This window comes from Zonotrichia leucophrys, chromosome 13 (assembly GCF_028769735.1).
Source record: "Zonotrichia leucophrys gambelii isolate GWCS_2022_RI chromosome 13, RI_Zleu_2.0, whole genome shotgun sequence".
Classification (NCBI taxonomy): domain Eukaryota; kingdom Metazoa; phylum Chordata; class Aves; order Passeriformes; family Passerellidae; genus Zonotrichia; species Zonotrichia leucophrys.
The window spans coordinates 16,913,879-16,935,328 of record NC_088183.1 but is presented as its reverse complement, the minus strand read 5'-3'; the positions used below and the strand labels follow the sequence as shown (position 1 = coordinate 16,935,328).

General features: G+C 51.6%; 1 protein-coding gene across 2 annotated transcripts in view; it reads right to left on the bottom strand.

Annotated features, from left to right (window-relative positions):
- The window catches only part of SIL1 (SIL1 nucleotide exchange factor), a 118,487-nt gene that overhangs the window by 95,346 nt on the left and 1,691 nt on the right, over window positions 1-21,450 (bottom strand). The window lies entirely within an intron of this gene.

The following is a 21,450-nucleotide window of genomic DNA, read 5'->3' as shown; positions in this document are numbered from 1 at the left end:
AGGAGGCACCAACACCTCGAGGTGTGAGCACAGGGACTCGTGGGGCTCACTGCTAATGGGGTTTGTGACAGGTAATGCCAAGAACTCATACTGACCCCACAGGGGATGATATCTCTCCTGGAAAATATGAGGAGACCTGCAAGACTTGTTTAAAATCTCTGTGTCAGTGCCATGGATGACAACTGGAGGGAAAAATAAAAAGCCGTGCAATCCCGTGAAGGCTTTTTATGCCTGTGCCTCATTTTAAGCACAGAAGTAGCTGCGTTAATTCAAATTAAACAAAACGACCAGCTGTCCAAGGAGCAGGGGTTCATCTAATCCATATGTAGGTTTTTCTTGAGGAAAACAACATTTTGCAGAGGTCAGCAAGGTTTACTCAGTGGTTCCTACAGCACAAGGCTTTCCCTGCTGCTCAGAGCAGAGGCTCAGCCCAGCCGTGGGGCCAGGAGCTGGCTCTGACCATGCTCAGGTGATCCAGGGAGCAGAGCTGTGGCACAGAGCCACCCTAATGGGGCACAGAGCCACCCTGATGGGGCACAGAGCCACCCTGATGGGCTACAGAGCCATCCTGATGGGCACAGAGCCACCCTGATGGGCACAGAGTCATCCTGATGGGTACAGAGCCACCATGATGGGGTACAGGGACACCCTGATGGGGCACAGGGACACCCTGATGGGTACAGAGTCATCCTGATGGGCTACAGAGCCACCCTGATGGGCACAGGGACACCCTGATGGAGCACAGAGCCACCCTGATGGGCTACAGAGCCATCCTGATGGGCTACGGGGACACCTGATGGGGCACAGAGCCACCCTGATGGGGCACAGAGCCACCCTGATGGGCTACGGGGACACCTGATGGGGCACAGAGCCACCCTGATGGGGCACAGAGCCACCCTGATGGGGCACAGAGCCACCCTGATGGGTACAGAGCCACCCTGATGGAGCACAGGGACACTGATGGAGCACAGGGACACCCTGATGGAGCACAGAGCACACCACGGGGAAATGAAGGCTGCTGCTGCTGTTGTGGGTGCCAGTGCCCGGGCACAGAGCTGGTGTGCCCACCCTGCGTGTGAGCACACACACGTGTGCCCCCAGTGCCTCACACGAGGCTCGGGATCCACCTACAGCCTTCAGCTCTGCTGGGCTAGGGAGTGCAGCAGCCTGCCAGCACACAGGCTGCACAAGTATTTCCTTTGATTGGCTCTAAATTTACACGCTGCTAAATTAAACTAAATGAGGTCTTTTGAAAGAAGATAGGACTGATTAGTTCCGTTCAAACACTCCTTCATTACTCATCCCTCCATCAAGTCTGCTCCTACTCCTCTCCAGGTTTTAAAGAAGTTCCTCCCCTACACACAGTCCGAAATATCTTGCTTTGCTGTCCATCAGGGTGGCACATCAGACAGCAGAGTTGTCCCTCACTGAAGCAACCACTTTGTGTCCCATAAAGCAGAAAACCTGCTCACAGCAGCACCCAACACCAGCTCCTGCCACCAAAGAGCCTCTGCCCCAGAAGCCTTCAGGGACATGGAGGGAAGCCTCCTCTCCTTCCACCCTTTCACTGGTACCTTGTCCCACTTCGTTACTTCTTCCTCTCCCTGCTTGAAAAAGGAAAAGCAACCCCCCACATCCCACTGGTCAGAGGCGGACAGGTGAGGGACAGAGCAGAGGTAACAGTGCACCTGATGTACTTCTGCAGCCTCCAAAACCTCCTGAGCCAGGGTCTTGCTGAGCAGCAGCCTCTGCCTCTGAGCCACCTCGACCACATTAACTGGATTTTTCTCATTAATTGGTTTTGGAACAGATCTGGATTTCTGACACCCACAGCATCCCTGAGCAATGAGCATCCCCCTGCTTAACGCACACAGTGCAGGAAAGCATCACCTCCCAGCTCCTACTTCAGTGTCTCCTCTTTCCTAAAGGGTCAAAGAACCACCTCAAGGGCCCACAATCCCTTATTAAACCACAGCTGGAGTAGAAGAAAAGCTGCCTGTTTTCATAAGCCAACCTGTGGCCAGAGCCTCCAGCTCTCTCCTGGGACATGGCCAAGCAAATCCAGGCTACAACCAACACCCAGGCTCCTGAGCTGGCACACCCAGAGCACAATGCACAGCCTCAGACTCCCTCTGCTCCCAGATCTTGATCCTTGTGCCCTTCTGGACAATCCCACAGCCCTGACCTCAGTCCAGCGTGACCACAACACACAATTAATTCCCTCTCATCTCACAACAAATTAATGCTTTTTACACCGGAACAGGTTTGAGGTTTTTTCAGTTATACAACAAGGAGCAAAACTGGAATAATGAAAAATAGATGTATCCCTCAAACTTTATCTGCAAGCCTGGAAATAAAAAGGAAAAAAAAAAAAAAGAAAGAGAAATTCAACAAAGCAGTGGCTGAAAGCAAACGCACACTCCCAATAAAAATAGAGCTCACGTGTACCGAGGAGGCTGCTAGCAAATGACAGCACAGCCTCTTCCAAGCCTCCAGCCTCCTGCCTGCCTGGCAGATGACATCTGCACAACAATTAGCACTTTGCTTCAGTCCCAGGTAGGCAGGAGGAGCCAACATGTGCAACAGGAGCTCTGGAGCTCCTGGAGAGCAGCCTGCACGGGCTGACATCTCCTTACAGACAGACACAGGCAGAGAGCAGGAGACGATTTCCACATGAAATGTTCTGTGGACACAATGGATTTCCAGAAACAACCTTTGCAGCCTGTGAAGCAGAAAGGGTGGTCGTGGTGACCCCACCTGCACAGGGATTGTCTGCTTGGATTTGAGGGCATCTTTGGAGATCCAGCACGTACAGCAGCCAGGCAGCAGCAAAACTGGACTAGGAAGGTCACAAATTCCCCTTGTGCAGAGTGGAGGGGCTGGGTTTTTTTCTCAATAATCCTTTTTTGTCAAACAAAATCAGGCACTAGGGAAAGAGCAAAGGGTCAGACTCTGAGAAGTCTCCTCTGCTAGCAGTAATCCTCCTGTCAGAGGAGGAGATGTTGCTGGCTGGGAGGTTCTGCTCCACAGCTCCAGAAATCCTGGTCTGCACCAGCAGCAGCAGAAACAGCACAGAGCTGTGCTCCCCATCAGCAGGGACATTCCAGTGAGGGCAGAGCTGTGCACAGGGGCTGCACAGCCCTGGGAATGCAGCTCCCACAGCCACAGGTGACAGCCCCAAGGCAGCCAGCGAGAGGAGCACATGTCATTGATGCCTCCTGCTGCTGGCAGCGCTGCCCTCACAGCCCAGCACAGAGCCCGCGCTGCCCGTCCTGTGCCACTCCAACAAATCCTCCAGGAGCCTCATCTGAGCCCTGACCTGCTGCTCCAGGAGAGCACACAGACATCCCAGAGCCCCTCAGCCCCAACAGCAGCCTCTGGCTTTGCAGCCAGCTAGAAGCAGAATTCCAGATCACTGAGGTTGGAAGAGACTTCCAAGACCATCGAGTCCAAGCTGTGCCTGATCCCCTCCTTGTCCCCAGCCCAGAGCTCTCAGTGCCACCTCCAGCCCTTCCTTGGACACCTCCAGGGATGGGGACACCAAACCCCCCCGGGCAGCCCCTCCCAATCCCTGAGCCCCCTTTCCATGGGGAAATTCCTGTTGTGCCCACCCTGAGCCTGTAGGCAATTTCCTCTTTTCTTGTTCCCTGGGAGCAGAGCCCGACTCCAACCTGGCTCCTCCCTCCTGGAGAAGGCTCCCCCTGAGCCGCCTTTTCTCCAGGCTGAGCCCCTTTCCCAGCTGCTCCTCACAGCACTGGCTCTCCAGCCCCTTCCCAGCTCTGTTCCCTTCTCTGGACATGCTCCAGCCCCTCCATGTTTTTCTTGCCATGAGAGCTCAGAACTGGACACAAGACTGGAGGTCCCTCAGCAGTGCCAGCACAGGGGACAGGCACTGTCCTGGCCCTGCTGCCACCCCTGTGCTGATACAAAAACACCAATTATCTCTAAGAATAATCAATAGCAATAAGCTAATCCTTGTTTTCACCTAGGGATGACCTGAGGGAGCAGGATCGGTATTACAGCCTTACAAACTGTCTGCAGATGAACTCAGGGCAGGTTTCTGTCCAGCCAGCCTCACTGAGATGGCAAGGGGAGCACCAGCAGCACATTGTGTGCCTCCCAGCACAAAGCACCAACAGAGATCCCTCAGTGAGGGCAGGGCAGGGATGGGAACCCCCAGGCACCTCCAGCTGAAGCAGGGCACAAAGCCCTGGCGGCACTCACAGCCTCTGCGGCTGAAGGAGAAGTTTCCTGGGCAACAGCAGCTCAGGGAATGAGCTCCAGCCAGCCGTGGGACTGGAGAGGCTCTCAGGACACAGAGTGCACTCACAGCGAGCTGAGATCCCCTTCACACACAATGTCCTTCCAATGGTGGCATCCAGGGCCAAGCCCCCCGTGACAGGCTGAGTGCTGTGCAGTGCCACAGACAAAGAGAAGGAAATGCAGCTGACCTGACCTGCAAATTTCCTCCTCTGAGCAACAGGGTCCCCAGGTCTGTGAGGAGCTCTCATGTTTGCTGGTGTGCTACAGACACCTTGGGAGCACCCTGTGGCCAGCTGTCCCTCCTGCTTGCTGACTGTACAGCTACACCAGCAGGAGAAAGAGGAGGCTTGGAGCTGAAATTCAGCCTATGCCTAGGACAGGAAACAGCTGGAGGGCAAAGGGAGGATTATTGGGAGGCCCCAGAGGATTACTGGGAGGCCACACTCTAATGCCCTTCTGCAGTCACTAGCTGGGTGTGCACAAGCCTGTGCTTTCACACAGGACAACCTGCACACACCATCACCTGAGCTCAATGCCCAGGATGATCCCAGCAGCTCTGCTCCTCCAGGGATCCTGTCCTCAGGAAAGCACCCCTGTGCCTCCAGGGGTGTCCCCAGCCCCAAGCCCTGCCAGAGGGTCCCACCTGGCACGAAGCCCCAGCCAGGCAGGGCAGCCCAGGGAGCAGCAGTTGTTTGCCAGCCTCCTCACACCTTCAGGAGCTCACTGGAGAGGGTGTAGCTGCCACACAGACCATTCCATTCATGTCGCTTATGAAATGGCTTTAAAAAAACATTTATTCTTCTTGCCTGCTCCTCATCATTTACTCCTACTAGGACTCTGCTCTGGCGTGTTAAAAACACTCCTACACAAAGGGAAAAGTTGTGGGAACACCTTCTTGCTGCCTACAGAGAACCCACACAGCAAGGAAGCCACATTTTGAGGCTGGCAGGAATAAACTGGGCTGGCTGGGCCCAGCCTGAGCAGGGGCAGCAGGTCCTGCTCCAAACTGGAACCAGCCCACAGGAGGGAATTGTGACACGGGCACAGGGTGGCAGGGGCAGGATAACCATGGCATGAACACATGTTTACAGAGCTTGGCATCTACTGAGCACTCATGCAACCTTTGTAATCGCTGCTAACAAATAATAACAATAAATATTAATAACCCCTCCAGGCTACCTGTGCAGCCATCAGCTCACATCAGCCCCTCGAGCAGCAGCTTGGCCATGACACCACTCAATATAGCTCCGAGAGCCCTGCCAGGTGCCAGGGATGTGTCCAGCAGCAGGAGACAGCCCAGCAGTGCCTGGGCACGGTGGGGGCAGCTCCTGGCACCAGCAGCTTCACCAGCACTGCCACAGCTCCCCCAAGAGCAGGGGAGGGGTTGTTGTGTGTTGGATAAAGCCAGAACCGCCCCTTCTACCCGGCCACAGCAACCCTGACCCTGCTGCTTATACAGCTCGCACATTTTAACACTAAGCACCGTTTAGTCTATCATTTAAATTGACTTAATTAATTCATTCAGCAAGCTGCATTCACACAAAACGCTGCTCTCCAGAGGGCAGGAGCACAGCTTTGAGCTGGGGTGGTGTGAAGGCTGAGCAAGGCTGCCCTCACCCTCGTTAGCGGCCGTGGCACAGGGGCCACGCTCATTAGTGCTGCTGGCAGAAGGGGCCACGCTCCACCGGGGCTCAGCACGACCCCAATTCCATGAGCTGCCTCCCCAGCATCCCCCAGACCCTCCACGCCAGAGACAGACTGCTGAGTCCAGCATGGGGAATCTTCTCTGCCAGCATGGAGTGTGCAGAAGCAAAGCGTGCCTCGGAGATCAGAGGCTGAATTTATCATTTATTATTTATAAGCAGTGCATCTCTCTGAATTTCTGGCAGCTGCTCTCGCAGGGCTCTGCTCTGCCTGCACACCACATGACACTGACTCCTCAGAGCTCTGGGGTTGGCAGGGACCTCTGGGCCCACACCAGAGCACTGGTGCTGATTTGCTCCAATTTAGGACTTCAGGACTTGCCTGGAGATGAGAGATACACAAGGACCTTCAGGACAAAATATCTTTCTAAAAGCTGTCACACTGCCTGACCTCAACCACATGAAACAGCTTTTCCTTTCCTCTTCACCTCCCCATCACCCCGGATCCCAGCCAAAAACACCTCTCATCCTATCCATACCTATTCCCTTCTCCCATCCTTGCTGCAATTTCCCATGCACAGCACATACAATAAGTGATGTTTTCTCCCCCCCTCAGATCTATCCTTTCCACCAGTTCCTATTTGCAAGGTGACACCTTGCCTCACACTATTCCACGAGTCTCCCAGCATTCTGTGTGTTTTTATCCCCTCTGCTTTCCCAAGCTTGAAGAATCTAACAGGAAAGAAAGCACATGCTGCACTAACAAGGTCCCAGAGAATCCTGATGTCCCACTGCAGCTGGGCCCACGAATTGCCAAAGATTTAACTGGCTTATTCCCAGCCTCTCTGGAAACAGCTTTTTATATTTTCCAAGTTCCTGCTGTTCACCCATGGTTCTCATAGGGAATAACAGCCTCCTTCCCCTGTCAGATGCCAGCTCCCCTATAAAGAAACTCAATTAAGAGGTTAAGAAACCATGAAAAAAAAAATCCTGCTCATTGTTATAGAAATCCAGCAGTGATGGATCCAGCACACGACTCCCACAGCAGCAGCCACACCACACTGCCTGCCCAGCACAGCCACTCCTGCCCCTGGCTGAATCTCAGCCAGGAGCCCCAGCTCAGCCTGCAGGTTTCCTTCCCAAGGGGAGTGCCAAGCCAAGGAACCCTGTGTCAGTCCCTGCAGAGCACTGGCACAGAGCTGCCCCAACAGGGGGCACGCAAAGGACTCCTCCAGCTGCCCTATTGATCCACCAGGAGCCACGAGCTGTGAGCTTCATGAAAAATGCATTTTCTCACCTCTCCACAAAGCGTCAGTCGGTGGTGACAGCTCTGACTCCCCATGACAAGCCAGGGGACAGGGAGCAGCAGGGAGCAGGATGGCACACGGGCAGCAAACGTGGGGCTCACCTGCTGCATGCCCTGGGTATGTGCACAGGAATAACAGGGCATAGCAGCTTGTGGATTGAGCTCATGGGATGCCTGGCTGGATGTCCAGCCCTGGCTTGGCTCCCACATGCTTCCAGTTTTGTGGCAAGCTCCCAGATGAAAAGGCAGAGGCCACTGGGATCCACCTCAGGGGTCAAACCCAGTCAGGAGCTGCCAGACTGGCAGCAAAACCTGGGATAAAGCCCTAACAAGCCAATCTCAAACCCACCCCTGAAGGGGAGGAAGGAGCTCTCTGAGGATGAACACAACCTGCTGCCACACAGGTTCCCTCAGGACCAGTCCTGGCTTTGTTCCCAGTCCCTGCATCAATCTGGACACATCAGTGCCCACGCTGGGGCTCAGCTGCTCCATTCCAACACAGACACCATGGTTACAAACACTGAGGTCAGCAGCAATAGCTCCCTGTGCTTGGATCAAAGGCTTGATGCAAGTTTCCTTCTTTTCCCTCCCTGCACTGGGTCTTTCTCAGTGGTTGCAGAGGATGCCTTTGTTAAGAAATTAAATGAGCCCTGGGACAGGAATGAGCATGAAGGGAGAGCTGAGAGATTGCCAGTCCCATCATCCAGAAGTGACTCTTGTGGTCATTGCCGTTCCTCTATCCAGGCATTTCCCACCAAGACTGAAAAGCAACTCTTGCTCCCCAACCATCAAAGCTTCCCCAGGACAAAGCCAAAGCAGAACAGCCAAAGCCACTGCAGGCAGCATTCCTTCAACAGGGTTTTTCCTAAGGAAATTTAAATTAAAACAAGCCCCAAGGCCTGCAAATGCAGAAGCAAATGCACAGACACAGAAAGCAGAAAGAGAACATAATTCCTTCCCTCTCCTGTTGTTCATCTGCCACCCCTGCTTTGGGGAATGGTTTGTTGCCTTTTAGAGCTATTTTAGATGTTACTTGCAGCAATGTGTGGAGAAAACAGTTGAAATGTGATGGTGCAGCATTCTTTTTAATTAAACAATCCCTCAGGCACCACGGAATGGCTCCAGTCAAGCGCAGGACACTGCAGGTCTGCCTCCTTGGGGGGAGATGCTGGCCCCACTCCTCCAGCACAGCAGAAGGTCTCCCGGGCCCCTCTGGAGGTCTGCTGTCAGATGGCCCAGATCTTCTGCAGGGCTTGTCCTTCGTGCTGCCATCCTGGCTTTTTGCCCTGTCAGCCTCTGCTAAGCAGAGCTTTGATCCTCCAAGCAACTCCTGGTTCAGGGACCTTCCTTCCTTCTGCTGCCCAAGCATGAAGGACATGGAGCTGGAGCTCCCCATCACCTCACCTTCAGATGGGAAGGCTTTGATGTGGTACAGAGTGTCTGGATCTGAGATTCCTCAGGTCTCTTCAAACAGCAGCAGAGCCACAGCTTGTGATCCGTGCAAAAGAGCATTTTCCTTGGGAATGGAAGTCACGCCAGTGTTCATCTCCACCTTGTCATGGCAGAACAAGCTGCATCGGTGCTTCAAAGAGTTCCTCAGCCTTAAATCCTTATAAAACGTTGACTAAGTGGAGAACCTGTCTCTGAACATCTCATGAATCCCAGCAGAGGTTATGAAACAGCTTTCCTGTGACTGCCTGCACTGCCACGGGACCCTGCACGCGCCGCTGGAACCGCAGCACCACAGGCTCCCCTCACAGGGAACGCTCTGCTGCCACAGGAGATCTGCACTCACGGGTTATGGAGAGAGAACTAAAGAGCCAGCAAAGCTCCCAGGTCCCTCCTGAACTCCACAACCAGGCTCCCTGCTCCTCAGAGCTGTGGGGTTCACTCAGCTGTACTTCAGCTCCATCCCCATTGCCCCTCAGCCACAGCACTCCTAAACCTGCTCTGAGGAAGGAGAAGAACAGAGATGTGTTCTGAGTGGGCTTCCTCCACAATTTTCTCTTCCAAGGGACAATTTCTCTGTAACCTCAGTACCTTCCAGCTAATGCACCATTTCTCATCTGGAGTTCAGACCAACAGCAGGAGATCCAGACACTCAAAAGGAAAATCCTTTTGGTGAGACACCCTATAAAGAGCCATTTCATGGACTGGCATATCTCAGTATTGAGCAGCACTGCTCCACAGAGGGTTCTTCCTTTGACAGTCCTGGCTGTCACTGCACCTGCTGGCTCTGCAAACACCCAAGCAGCAGCCAAAGGACACAGGGACTTTCACTCCCATGTCTTGGTGTTTGCTGTGAGGTGATTGGCAAAGCCAAGAGCTCGAAATCTGCTGTCAGAGTGAGCAGCAGGCTGTTCCCACACACACCCTCAGCTCTGATCAAAGAGGCACCTGCAGCACCTTCCTGTCTGCTGTGAGACACCAGAACATCCTGAGCAGCTGCCCGTGCATCCTGGCGGTACCATGGCAGGTGGGACATGGCACATCCACCACAGGTTTGCCACACCACGTCTGTACATGTCTGAGCTTCTCCCACGATGACTGCAGCCCTCAGCTGTCCCCTCCTGCACACAGGTTTTCTACCCAGCTGCTCTCCAGAGCTCCTCCATCAGCTGCCATCTAAATGAAGCTGCTCTGTGAATCCAGGCTGTTTCAGTGACAGCCTCCACAGTAACTTCCAGTGACCACACACGTCACACATCAAGACAAGTTTGGCACTGACCCCAATGAAGGAGTGAGAAATGTCCACACACCCAGAGGCAGGCAGGGGCAGTTCCTCGTATGTCAAAGGGAGCAGCAGTGGGAACAGGCCACATGTTTTCTGAGGCAAGGACCCTGACAAATGGCACATTTATTGTGCTATTCAGGAAGAAATAATAACTACAGTGGCCTCCAGTCTCCAGCTCTTTTAAGTCTGTACTTAAAGAAAGAGCAAAAAAAGACCAAAGCAAACAAGGCTTCCACAAAACCCTCTGAACTGGCTTTTAGCTGCTGGACAAAAGCGTGGCAGCAGGAACTGCTCTGCATTGTCCCATCTCGGTCCTGTTTCATAAGAGCCCCAGCACTGCAGGCAAAGCACAGCAGCAGCAAGCCCTGCTCGGGTGCTGGAGCTGCCCTGACTCCAGCTCCTGCCTCACCACTGTGCTCCAGCTGTGCCCCAGGTGTGCCCCAGGTGTGCCCCAGGTATGCCCGGCTGCCCTGGGCTTGTTCACCCCAGGGCAAGGAGCAGGGAGCCAGCCCAAGCACTTGTGATGCCATGAGGATTTTTTTGCCTTTTCTTTTATATACCTTTTATGTATTCTCAGTGCCCTTAACATGCACACTTGTAATTACTTATGTCTGATCACTTACCATAAGGCTGGCATTCTGTTAGGTCAGAAAAGCAAATATCCAAAAGGCCTCTCAGCTGGAGGCCAGAAAGCCCTAAGCTATCTTGAGAAACCAAGATCCCCTCTAAAATACATCCTGTAAACTAAAATTAAGCCCATCTAGTGAGAAATACTTCGAAATAGGAAGATATCAGGCTATTCCTTCAAGCCTCTCATTGAGGCATCTTTGTTAAATATGCTAATTTGCAAGGTCTGTAAATTGTATACCATGTGTGTGCATTTCAGCACATTCCACCTTGGTGAAGTGGTGCACCATGAAGATATTTATTAAAAACCAAGATAAAAAATCTTTATCCCTTAACTGTGTCTGGCTCTTAATTTTAAGACCAAGGAAAAGGCATCACCTGGTGGGTTCTGTGTGCCCAAGGGCATGGAACAGCAGCACCCAGGGCTCCATGCACAGCTCCAGGATGATCTCCTGGGAACACATTCCCAGCACACATAACTCTCTGTCTAATCAGGCACTCAGCCCTGTTTTGGAGGAGATTTACAGAGAGGTTTTTTTTCCTCTTGGAAGCAATAATAGATGGACGGCAGGAAAGGGAAGAAATTAATGAACAAGTAATCATTCCCAAAGTTGCAAATAGGAGCAATTCCTCACTCTGAGACAACTCTGGAAAACAAGATTAAAATGCTTAGGGGACATATTCTGAAAACTGCAGGTAATAGAACAGATAAAATGTATTTACACTATCTCACAGGGGACATGTACTTTTTATTCTGCTGAGGAATGTAATATTCTGCTGCTCATTGCAGAGCTAAAAGGGTGTCCTAAAAAAAGGAACTTAACAAAGTGTTTTTAGTGGTAACTGGTGTGATTCCAGAACACAGCTTCTCCTCTGCCCTGCAGCCAACACGCCATGGGAGCCACAACCAGCACCTGCAGACACACCCAGCACACAAACACCATTAATAATCCATGAAAGCAGCACCGTTACCAAGCAGCAGAAGGGAGGCTGGGATGGCAGGGGGGGTCACAGCAACGCTCCCTGCACTGATGTTTCCTAAGAGGAGGAGGCAGGGCTACCTTCCTCCACTTCCCAGCGCCCGCAGAGCCGCGGCTGCCAGCGAACAGACTGTGCCTCAAGTAGCCGCCAGCAGAAACAATTTGTCATGTGTCAGATCAAATAAACTCTTATGAGGCCACTGTGCTCCCTGAAGCAGACGGCTGCCAGACTCCAGAGGAGAAATCCAAGGAAGCGAGCCGGCCGTGTCAGCCCCGAGTGCTTGAGGAGCCCAGCACACTCCTTGTTGTGAGACTGCAGATCCCGTGCAGCACCTCATGCCAGGCAGACACCAGCAGCTCCCATCAGGAACAAGGGTTTGGTGTTTAAATTAGCACTCCACATAGTCCAGAAACTCCACATTCCTCATCCAGTGGCACAGCACCTCACTCATCCCAGGGAGGCCTGAGGAAGGCTGCTATCTGCCAGGTGTCTGGAACGGGCTGCAATAGATTATCACTTGTCTGAGCAAGTGCTTCTTCCCTCCCAGCCAGCACATGCTCTCCTGCTACAATAATTCCCTCAAAACTGCATTACAGATTACTACTTTTTCATTTTAAATAGACTTATTTTTGTTCACTCCCAAGCACCATTGCAGTTCCCCATGCACTGGGCTTGTGCCCTTGTGCTGAGGCCCCTTGCAGGTCCTGTTTGCTGTACAGTCCTGCAAGAGCCACTAAAGCACAGGGCCCAGGCATGTCCTTGTCTGTGATCCTGCTGGGCAGAACAAACCCCTAAAGCTGCTGTGGGCACTTCTGGAAGAATAAATCATGCCAGCAGTACTGTGAGGATGTCAAACCACTCACCTGCTCCTGCAGAGACCAGGCTCAAGCACTCCCTGGTCTGCACAGAGGGCACTCCCTCAGCCCAGGGCTCAGCCACTGGCTCCAGATGATCCAGTGTGCTCCATCTGGGAGCAGCCACCTGAGCCCTGCCACAGCCAGGAAAGCCTCTCCTTCTATAGATGATGGATAATGGCCCCATAAAAGTGAATCTGCAAGAGGCCTGAGGTTCCTGGCTGGAAGGAGATTAGTTTATGGCACAGTGAGAGCAGCCACAGGCAGAAAGGCAGGAGATGCAAAGGAAGGACAGGAGAAGCTGGACATGTTGCTTCAAGTCACCAGAAAGCAACATCCTGCCCCAGACCCCAGCAGCAGAACCTTGACACTGCCTATGAACAAAAGGAAGTGAGCACATGGGAAATCTGGCAGCCTAAAGCAAGGAACAAGGAATAACAAGGACTCAGGCATGGGGCATTCCCCCAGCATTAGCAGGGCCAGTACAAACCTCAGCTGTGTGGGGGTTTCCCAGTTTATTTAAAGAGCGTTCGGTGCCTGATGATGAGTTCTATTTATACCCCTTCTATCTGTACCAGGACTCCTCTCCAGCCACAGGGGCAGGCAGGAGCACAGGACCCCATCCATTGTTCCAGGAGCCTCTCACCCAGCTCAGAACACACCCTCAGCCGGCCCAGGCACCAGGAGAGCTGCAAAGGACTCACGGTGTTGCTTCCAGCAAGGAGCAAACAACACAGGCTGTGCCTGGAACACAGCAAGTGTTACACTGAGATCCAGGGAGGAGGAGGAGGTTACAGCCTCCAGTCTGTCATTTCCAGCCATGCATTTCAGGCAGGTACAGCTGCACAGACATCAGGAGTCAGGTTCCCACAGATTGCCAGCCTTTGCACGCTCCAGTTTCCAGCCAGCAGCTCTCTGGACTGTGACCCAGCCCAGCTCAGGGCTGGAAGGCAGTGCCAGCTCCAGGTACAGCCCTTGCCCCCAGCCTTTGAAGGCAGGTTAAGCAGGCAAAGCTTTAGGCATCAACCCAGGACATGGCTTGAACTCACATCTCTGAATGGAGACTCTTCCTCTGAAAAATTAATGCTTTTTTCAGCTCTCTGCCTTTGAGAGATTTCTGAGAGAATCAAAGGGCTGGAGTGCAGTGGGAGTCGCACACTCACATCGGGCTCCTCAGCAAACTCTGGTTCTGTTCCTGAGCAATGGTAATTTCTCCAGACACCTGGAGAAACCAAATCTGCCTCAGCCAGCCCATCTCACCCTGCTCCTCAAATCTGAACAAAGGAGCCCATTAACAGCACCAGTGACAAATTTCTTTACCCAAGAACACGTGTCCAAGTGCCATGCTGTGAGCACTCAGATGGTTCCCAGAAGCCTCCTGCTGACGTGGAACACTCTGCTGAGCTTCCCCACATACACTCTGTACTTGATTACCCCACGCTTGCTGGGAGAAGAGGAACAAAATGCACTCCAGAGCCACTTACTGATTCCTGATTTGAGTACAACCATGGCAGCAATACCATTTTCCCCTCCCTCTCCAAGGCTGGCACATGCCATGTCCAGTTCCCAGAGACAGGAACCTCACACCCAGCCCTTCTGTTCTGTCACCCTCAGGAGGGCCCATCTGGAGGAGCCATCACACACTAGGTACCAACACAGTATTCAAAACTACATGCAGAACTTGCAGAAGCACTTAGATCACCCACGGCTCCTGCTGGAAATTTTCCACAGTGTAAGAGTTTATTTTGTGGGCAGGAAGAGAGCAAGAAAATTAATTAAGTCAGAGTAAGAAGAAAAAACTCCTCCTGAAGTGAGTTAAATACACTAAAGCAGCAGTTGTGAGCAGGCCAAGTCCATTTTAAGGGCTATACATTTTCACTTCCACAGTCTTGAAAAGGAAAATGAAGAGACTTTGTTCTGTATGCATATTGTCCACCATTTGTTATTGTCTGTCTATTGATGCTCAGTTGAAAAACAAAATTTAATTAAATCCCACAGTACTGCATTGCCTGCCTTTGAAATATGCCTGCATTAGTGGATCATTACTGTAAATGAAATACAGCTTCATATCGGATTTTTCAAATAACGTCCTAAAACTGTTACAAATTAAATAATACTCCTGCAGAGAGAAATTAAGAGACAGTGTTTTTAGCAAGGGCAAAGGGATGTTTACAGATGAAGTCTGGAATAAGGCGTGGAGGCAATGAGGCAGAGTTGCCACAGGGCCCTTCCAGACCTTGTTGGGAGGGTTCTGTGTACCAGAAACTGGAAAGGAAAGAGTGTGCCAGGGGCAGGCACAGGGAAAGGGCAGTGTCCCCAACCCCCCAAGAACGTCTGCATGACCAGAACAGGGTTTTGGGGAGTGCTCAATGCAGAGAGGTGTTTCTGCATGGGGGAAAGCTCACTGCAGCCACACACCCTCCATGTCTGTGGGAGCTCAGCACATCACTCCGGATGTCCAGAGTTACCGAGACAACCCTTGGAGGGGCTTGGAAATCCTGGAATGTTGCCAGAAGTGTTTGGTGGTTGGATTTTGACCCTGCAAGGGATGTGCCACCTGTTTGAGGACAAGAGAGTCACTTGGGGATGAATGGTGTAAGAATTAAGTATTTACAAAGTGGAAATATAGATTTTAGGGTTTTGGTACAGAGGGGTTATGGAGACAAGATGGAGGAATCAGGGCGTGTCTTGTCCTTCTTTCTTCTTCTTGTCATCCACTTTCTGTGGTGGTGTTGGCACTTTGAGATTGGTTCTTGGTGAAGCTGCACTTGCTAATATGGGTGAAAGGTATTGGGAAATAAAGGTAAATATGATGTAAGTGGTTTTTAGTATAAAAATAGACAACTGCCCAGTGGGAGGTCAGAGTGCCCTTGGCTGCCTTGCTGGTCAGACCTCTGTCAGGCTGGAAGAAAATTTTGTAGATAAGAAATAATAAACAATATCGAAGACTGAAAATGTGAAGAGTCCAGACTCATCCTTTGAAGCGCGGGCTGTCCCAGAGCCATCCTACGCGTGACCGGGCAGAGACGAACAGCCAGAGCGGTCACACGTCCTCCCCAAGCCCGGCCAAAGCAGCAGCAGCCATGGGAGTGAAGCCTTGTAACCACTCAAAGCACTGAAAGCCTGGACACTCAGTGGGCAAGGAAAGGATCTAGGAACGTGCTGTTGTGGCAGGATGAAAAATACCTACACAGGGAGGAGAAAAGCAACAGGAGCTTTGTTATCTCGGGGTAAGTAAAAGCACAAATGGGTCAGTGAGTCAGCATTGGGCACAGTGGCAATGCCTGATGTGGAACACAGCAAAGTAGGTGAATATTGCATGAGCCTCACAGCTCTGGCTTCAAGAGATCTTCTCCTTAATAGCACCTGAGCTGATGCCAAGTGTTCTTTGACGATTTATTTACTCCAAGAAATCATTTTCCCTAAATAAGAGGAGCCCGTTACCGCATCCTTCTTCACGTGAGCCTGGAAAAGGCTGCGCCCTGCAGCTCCTGTGGCCTCATCTCCATGGTGATGCACCAACACACACACACACACTGACTCCAGCAAGAAGGCAAACCTCCCCAAAGGAAAGGCTGAACATGCCCAAAGGAAAGGTGGAACATGCCCAAAGGAAACACTGAACCTCCCCAAAGGAAAGGCTGAACATGCCCAAGGGAAAGGCTGAATGTGCCCAAGGAAAGGCTGAACCTGCCCGAGGGAGAGGCTGAACCTGCTCAAGGGAAAGGCTGAATGTGCCCAAAGGAAAAGGCTGAACCTGCCCAAGGGAAAGGCTGAACATGCCCAAGGGAAAGGCTGAACCTGCCCAAGGGAAAGGCTGAACATGCCCAAGGGAAAGGCTGAACCTCCCAAAAGGAAAGGCTGAACCTCCCAAAAAGAAAGGCTGAACCTGCCCAAAGGAAAGGCTGAACCTGCCCAAAGGAAAGGCTGAACCTCCCAAAAAGAAAGGCTGAACCTGCCCAAAGGAAAGGCTGAACCTGCCCAAAGGAAAGGCTGAACCTGCCCAAAGGAAAGGCTGAACATGCCCAAAGGAAAGGCTGAACATGCCCAAAGGAAAGGCTGAACCTGCCCAAGGGAAAGGCTGAACCTGCCCAAGGGAGAGGCTGAACCTGCCCAAGGGAGAGGCTGAACCTGCCCAAAGGAAAGGCTGAACCTGCCCCAGGGAGAGGCTGCAGGTGGCAGAGCTCTCAGCAGCACCAGGCCTGGCACAAGGTGTGCTGCAGGTGTTGGCAGGCAGGGCTTCCCTGAGAAGCAGAGCAGGTCAGCGTACAAGCAGGCTGGAAATAAAGAAAACCTTGCAAGGGCACCTCTGGATCCATTTTATAGGAAAACAGCACATTTCCAGCTGCTGTCCATGCCAGGGAGCAGCAACTGAGAGACAAGTTCCTGTAGTTCTCATCAGCCTGTGAATCAATTATTTATAGGAAGAAGGTTCAGCATATAATCATTGAAAGCTGTCACCTTCCAGCCCACACAGAGCTTCCTCTGTGGACAGGCTGCTGGTCTGTGAGCCAGGGACTCCTCACCCCTCATGTCACAGGATTAAATGAGCAGCTGTGACACGAGGGGATCCATTACACTACAGCCACAATGAGCACTGGCACCCCAAGGCACTAACAGCACTCAGCAACATCGGGCAAAAGCCACAGGAACACAGCAAATGCAGCCCAGCATCCTTCCTAAAGGAAAAATACGGTGGTGAAAGGGCATTGGGAGTGATGTAACGGGGCTGGCACATGGAGCAGCTGGGGAAGGAGACTCTGACAAGGCTCTGTGGGGCCAGCCTGTCGAAGGCAAGGCAAGCACAGCACTCAAGCACCAGCCCAGTGCTCTCCTACCCCCACAGCAAAGCCTCTGTAGGGATCAACAGCTCTCAGCCACTCACCTGCACACCCCCAATGCTCTCCCATCAGGAGACTCTGCCTTTGTGCTTCCCAGGCTGTGGCAAAGCCTCCCCTAATAGTTAAGAGCAGCACAAGCAGCTTGCAGAGAGGATGGAGATTGCTGAGGCTCTGCAGCTCCCGAGGGTGGGAGCAATCCTCGAGTGCCACAATCATCAGGCAGTGGGAGCACGCCAAGAGCAGGGCAGACAGAGGCTGAAAATGAGCAGGCTTCACACTCCCAGGTACTGCAGGAAACGTGCCCATCCTCAGCTCGCCAGCACTCCTTGAGCACAGCCAGAATGAGGTCTGAACATTAAAAACACACCAGAGTGCTGCTCCCAGTCTGCTGGAGGGAATAAAGGGAGGGGGATGTCTGATGGGGAGGAGAGGGCGCAGCACAGGCACCTCTGGAAGAGCCCTGCCTCTGCAGTTCAAGGTTAAACACCTCCTTTGCACTCATCTCTGAATCTGCCTCTCTTTAAAGCTGCACCAGGTAATTAGAATCATTATAACTATTATTAGACCATAATATTATTATAGCATTTTTGCTACACTTGACATCTGTTGGCTGATAGATTTAACCGGTACATAAGAAATAACTGTGCAGAGATTTCTTGCAAATGAGCACCAACACGGAAGACATTAAAGCATTCTGCATTCAAAAAGTTAATTTTATGGAAGGACACTTGAAATAAAAATTCTAAAATTAGGTTAAACCTTTAAAACCTTTTGTTAAAGGAATTATTTGGGCTTTAAGTAGGCAACCATTTAAAAAATCCTGACTTTTATTTAGATGCTGGAAGACATATATGGCTTGGTATCTCCTTCAGATCAACATATGCATCTTTTTCCCATCTACTCCAGAGATTTCTAAATCATTCTTCCATCTTCCTTTCCCTCTCTCTACAGCAGGCACTTGAATTATTTGGGCAGAGTCTGACTGCATAGGGAACCAGTATAATCAGGGCTCTTACAACCTGCTGTCTGCAAATCCTATAGAATTATCAGCAAACACACATCCAGAATAAAATACTGCTTCCTGCAGCCCATGAAGCCCAAAGGGCTTTGCAAACTAGACTTGGGATGCAATTTATCCACCACTGAGATTCAGCTGTAATCCAGAGTGGAACACAACCTTTCCATCCATATATTTAACTACAGCACACAGCCCCCTGGAGAAAAGTGAGGAAGAATCCAACAGAAGCCATAGGAAGGTTTTAGGGAGACTGAATTTTCTCCCCTGGAACTGAAATTAGGTCAGGACATCCACCAAGTTGGACACAATGATGCTTGTAGGTGCCTTCCAACTCAGAATATTCCATGATTCCATGACTTTTCCATCAGCCACAGACCAATACAGGAGAACAAAGAGGGGACAGCATCTCCATCCTGTTGATGGTGTCCCTGAAGCACAGCTGGATTGAACAGCTGGGTACCACAAGTTACCAGCCAGCAGAGCAGGAAGACATGAACACCCTGTGTTGTCCTTAAATTCGGTGGGGCCCAAATTTCACCCCACAGTTACGCCCATGTGCAAAGAAAGATGGAACAGCACTTCAGAAAAGGACCAATTCTTGAACCTCAGGCAGCTGAGCCCAGCAGCTTAGTACTCACAGAACTCAGGAAGGGTAGAGTTGGGCAGAGATGTTTGCTCCAGTGAAATCTATTTCAGCTCTTCCTTAAGCTGTTGGCACTGAGGTGACAGCAGAGGCCTGGTGCAGTGAGGTGTCCTGCAACCACACCCACCATGACACAATATTTACAAATAAAAATGAGTGTCATTAATCTCTCCTCCAGAACAAGTAGTTTTATCTTTTCCAGAGAAGAGCAACCACACAAGGAACTTGGAGTTGCTTGAGGAGAAAAATGCATTTTTGCTACCTTAGCCACATACAGACAAGCCCAACTCTCACTGAGGAGAGACCTATGGAGAGAAAAGGGGAACAGGAGATGCTGGACACAACTTCCCCCATGCACAGCCCACTGCTGAGGCAGCTCTGAGTGGGAAGCAGGGCTGAGGATTGTCTCTGAGCTGTGCCAGCTCCAGCAAGTGTCAGCAAGAAGCCCCGGGTGAACAAAGTTCATGAAAGCTCTTAAAAATCACCTCAGCCTTCAGAAGGAGAGCACAATCCTCCCCTACAGAGACCTGCCCATCACACCTCTGACCAGCACAAAGCAGGTTTTTCACTCTATCCATCTGATGCTTTCAATAGCCAGAGGAGCTGGGTCTGGGCAAGCTCACCTTCATGAGGCCCAGTGCTCATTAATAAGAAAAAAAAGACCAACCAAAGCAACTCAACCCCACACACTTGAGGGGTAGCCATCAGCAATTCCCTGTCACCACAAGAGAAATCCTTGTGTATGAGCCCTGGGAGCTCAGCCCAGGTCTGCTTCTGTTCAACCTTTCCATTAATAGTTTGAACAATGAAGAGAAAGCACTTTTATAAAACCTGAAAGGATGCCCAGGAGTTAAGAGCTGGAGGCACTCTGGAGGTCATGATCGGAATTGATAAACTGAAGAAAAGTTCCCAAAACACCCACAAATCAATAGAAAGAAAAGCAAGGAAAACAATGCAAAGAAGTGCACTTGGAAACAGCACAAACAGAGATCAAGCACACAAACAGAGTCCAGGGGAAAGTTCTCCAGACAGAGGGAACCTGGGGAAAACTGGGGACCAGACCAAATGTGCCAGTGCTGTGACACCACAGCTCCAAAGAGCTGAACTCCCCTCTGTGATCCAGGAACATAAAATACCCAGTTCTGGGCTCCATGCTGGGTATCAGCTCTGAGGTACAGACAAACCAGAGGGTCTGGGCAGCCAGCAGAGCAGTCAGCAGTGTAAAACATGCTGCCCCACACCAGCTGTGGAGGGGTCTCTCCATCCCTGCTCCCTCCAGGGCCAGTCCCAGCTCTCAGATTTTAACAGAGTTTACTCACAAGGACAATCAGCCACAGTTCTCCTCGCTCTATGAAGGCAAGAGACAAACTGGCTGCTCAGTTTGCTGCAAGGACAAGTTAGATGGGCTGTCAGGCTCTGAGAGTGGGATTCCATCAGGGCCCAGAGGGAACTGGGCCCTGTCCACATCTGCACTACCATCCACCACTGTCCAGCCTGGAGGCAAGCATCCCTCACCTGGCTCAGGACAGGGGCATGAACAAGGAGGCTGTTCCAGCCCTGTATTTCCTTTTAGCATCCTCCATCTGGCTACTCCTACAGCAGTGACAAAGCCAAATGAACAGCCTTCTCTTCCCCAAAATACAACAGAGCTCCTCATCCTGCTGAGGGGCACCCACACAACACAGAGCCAGCACTGCTGTGACCGTTTCCATTCACGCCTTCCTTATCCCTCACTAACACAGCTCATCAAGCTTCATTTGCCACCTGCTGCTGCAGCAGAGAAGCCAGCAGGGAATGGGATGCTGCCCTGGGGAAGGGCATGGTTTCCCAGCTTCCCTCCTCCCCTTCCACCCCACTGACCTCTGCAATGCCTGAAGCCCACAGAGGTCATCACCCAGCCCTGCCCACCCCAGACACCTTAATTTGAGGGGACAGTTGTTAAAAGCCATTGCCAAAAGGTGTTACAAAGCAGGTGACAGCAGAACACAGCTGCACCAAACCCAACCAGCAGCTTGGGAGATACCCAGCGAGGGGGCAAAAGCTACAAATCTCATGCAAAAGCAGGGCTTAGCTCTCAGGAACATTTCACATTTCCCAAAGACTCAGAGGGATTTGGGGTTTTGCTGAGCCGCCTGGTGAACCACAGCCAGAATGGATCTCACGGTGAGCAGGCGCCGTCTCCCTTGGCAGGGCTGCTTCCCAGAGATCCCCAGCCTTGTGTCACTTCCCACTGCAGGTGCTAAGAATATCTGCGTGCTCATAAAAAATAGCAACCAGCTATTGAGAACTTATCAACAAAGTGCTCGGCAAATCTTAATTAAAGCTGATTCACCTCGCTCACGAGCCTAAGTGGAGCGTTATTTCTCAGAGGAGAACGCTGAGTGTAAGAGCTGAGGTGGGTTACAAAAGCCACGGAGGGAGTCAGTAGCACAGAGGATTAGCACATGGAAAGGCTGACTATTATCCCTAAATTTATCCCAATAATCCACTGCCTCACAAATTCTCAAGGTATGGCTGCTGTGCATTCAACCCCATCTGCT